This window comes from Abramis brama (genome assembly GCF_963993115.1).
Source record: "Abramis brama genome assembly, chromosome: 20".
Taxonomy (NCBI): domain Eukaryota; kingdom Metazoa; phylum Chordata; class Actinopteri; order Cypriniformes; family Leuciscidae; genus Abramis; species Abramis brama.
The window spans coordinates 33,145,529-33,149,119 of record NC_139982.1 but is presented as its reverse complement, the minus strand read 5'-3'; positions in this window follow the sequence as shown (position 1 = coordinate 33,149,119).

The following is a 3,591-nucleotide window of genomic DNA, read 5'->3' as shown; positions in this document are numbered from 1 at the left end:
GATAATCTTTCTTTCTTTCTTTCTTTTTTTGTAGACTATGGGCTATGTGCATTTATTTATTTGTTTGCATTTATTTATAGATTTGTTTTATAATCTTCAATAAACATACATTTGATTGTCATAAAATGATTTATGCATGTGTGAGCGAAACATTTTAAATCATTATCACCACAAAAGTTGAGAATGTAGTGATTAATGTAGTTTTAATATAATGTTGTTTTTTACCAATACTGTATTTGCAGTCACTGCTAATGGAAAGTCGTGAGTCGACTGTGATTGATCATCCTCACACTCCACACGCACCCTTGAGATTTATGAAGATATATATTTTTTATATAGGCTATGATTTATTTATTGATTTTTTCACAACACCAAACACAAACAATCAATATAAAAACAAAAAATAATAATAATAATATAATAAAAAGCACAAAAAAACGACATAAAAAATAAAATAAAATAAAAACATTAATACAAAAACACCAACACAAAATCCCTTACAGTACTAACAGGTTTAGTATAGTATATAATATATAACAGAGCTTTATGTCATAATTCAGAAATAGGACAAGGTCAGCCTTAACTAGGTCCAGCAAGTAAAGTTGAGTAACCTCAAAACTTAGAAAATAATGTGTGCTGCTAACGATAATAAAAACCACTGAGAGTGCAGGGTTGGGCGGTCAGTCAGACAGATGAGACTGCGTCCAGCTGCAGAGATTTAACATGCTCAAAAAAGGGTAACCAAATTCTTGAAAATGTAATCATGGAATCACGAAGGCTGTGTTTAATTTTTTCCAATTTAACAAAAAATAAGGCATCTTTTATCCACAGAGTATGAGAAGGGACTCGAGGACCCTTCCAGTTCATCAAAATGCAGCGTCTCGCTAGCAGTGTTGGGAGTAACGCGTTACAAAAGTAATTAATTACTGTAATGCATTGCTTTTTGCTGTAACGCGGTAATGTAAGGCGTTACAGGGGGAAAAAAAGTAATATTTTACTCGGTACAAATGTCAGTAACGCGCGTTACAAGCATTGTTAGTTAACCTGGAATAAAGTGGTAGTTTTTTTTTCTTCATACAAATTCGCCAAAATCACCGCGAGATCAGCAGAGGAGAAACGTCCGCGCAAAATGTTTCACTTCCTGTACGTTAATCAGACAGAGCCGAGATGAGTGAGCCTGCAGCGGATAGTACATTCTCAACAGCGAGAGAGGGAGTTTCCTGCTTACCAGTCGCAGTGGTCCAGCGCCGTTTCCATGGCAACTCTGCGCCGCGGCCGCTCCAGTGTTTGAAAGCGACATGAATGTTCAAAGTTCACGCGCACGGCCATTGATTAAACCACGTCAAAATCATGCAGCATTTACAAACATCTAGAATTAGAACATTACTTAAATAAAAATCTCATTAATATTAAATTATACATTTAAAACTGATTTTGGAGATCTATGACTCGTTCATAGACCAAATGGCCTATGCCCACACTACTGCAGTCACTCACAATAATAATTAAAATAAAATAAAAATATTTGGCTTAGTTATTATTCATTAGTTATTTTTATTTTTGCTAAAGTTTAAGCCTAAAGTTTACCCCGGGCTTAAAGTAAAAAGATGTCTGTACCATGCGTCCATGCAAAGTACCATGGTAATATTTGAGGTACCATGGTTATATCTGAGGTAGTATGTACCATGGTAATATGTACGGCAGAATGTACCATGGTTATATCTGAGGTACTAGGGCATGTACCATGGTAAATCTGAGGTACCATACTATGTACCATAGTAACATACTGTACAGTATAGTACTTCAGATATTATCATGGTACCATGATAATATCTGAAGTACTATAAAGTATGTACCATGGTTATATCTGAGGTACTATGGTATGTACCATGGTAGGTACCATGGTAAATCTGAGGTACCATACTATGTACCATAGTAACATCTACAGTACCATGCAATGTACCATGGTACCATGATATTATCTGAAGTACTATATAGTATGTACCATGGTTAGATGTAAGGTACCATGGTACTACCATGGTACTACTATGGTATACCATGGTATGTACTATAGTACATCATGGTAAAATTTCTTATACATTTAGATTGCCAAATCCATATTTGCAGTTATTTTGGTGAGAGTAACTTAAAAGTAATGCAATAGTAGTGTAATGCCTTACATTTTAAATACAGTAATATTGTAATGTAACGAATTACTTTGAAATGACAGTAACAAGTAATAAATAACGCATTACAGTTTCGAAGTAACTTGCCCAACACTGCTCGCTAGTAGTGCAAGAAAAGCTACCAGCTCAGTGAGATGAGACGGCAGCGAGGGGTAGAGTGGGGGAAAACGCCCCCCTTAAGGAAAATGTGACATTACAGTGAAACAAAACATAAATATGACTAGAATTGCCATCCCGGTTTTGAGTGACTATGGCAGGAGTTATTCACCAAATATTAAAATTGCTCAGCCTTAATAATTAATTAGCATTTTGACTGAAAATATTTTTGTACAAAGGGGACGTTTTGCCCCAGCGGTGGGGTAAAATGCCCCCTTTCTTACCAACCAGTTTGCTTCATAGATCAACAGCAAAATTAACAGACAATAGTTTTTAATCTCTAAAAGTAAAAGTAATGTATAAACATGTATATTAATATTTATTTCAGCAATGTCCAAAATAGCCAAATTTAACTACCTTCCATCAGTGAGCTAACTTTGCTAGCAAGCTAGCTAGTTAATGTTCACTTGAGGTAATTTTTTTATGTTTTGTTCAAATATTTTGGTTTTACCACCTAGTTATACTGCATTAAGTGTAAAACAAAGGATTTGATAGACAGAAATATTTTATTATAGTAATTATGATAGAGAGAAACTATGCTCCCAGGGGGGCGTTTTACCCCTCAGCGTACCCCACAAGCTATGACTTTTTAAAAAAATGTTTAATTTTTTTAAATATAATTATATTCATTATAAATAACATATGATCTCTACGGAGCCCCCCTAGTCCCACTTTGGCAAAAAAAATTATTATAACTATCTTGTGGCCTCAAGATAGTAACTCGTGGCCTCAAGATAGTAACTCGTGGCCTCAAGATAGTATCTCGTGGCCTCAAGATACTAACTCGTGGCCTCAAGATACTAACTCGTGGCCTCAAGATACTAACTCGTGGCCTCAAGATACTAACTCGTGGCCTCAAGATACTAACTCGTGGCCTCAAGATACTAACTTGTGGCCTCAAGATAGTAACTCGTGGCCTCAAGATAGTATATCTCGTGGCCTCAAGATAGTATATCTCGTGGCCTCAAGATAGTAACTCGTGGCCTCAAGATAGTAACTCGTGGCCTCAAGATACTAACTCGTGGCCACGAGAAAGTGAGTTTTTTCAAGGCGAACGTTTCCATGTTTATGTTTCCATGGCGACGCGTCACGCGATTGACCGCAGCCACAATAATACTGTATGACAGATGTGTCGCTTTTATTTCGCTTTTCCTTTTTTATTCAAAATATTCACAAACTTGCTTACCATGTCATCAACTAGCCTATCTGATATTTCGATTCTCACATACGTGTAAGTGAGTGTGTTTAG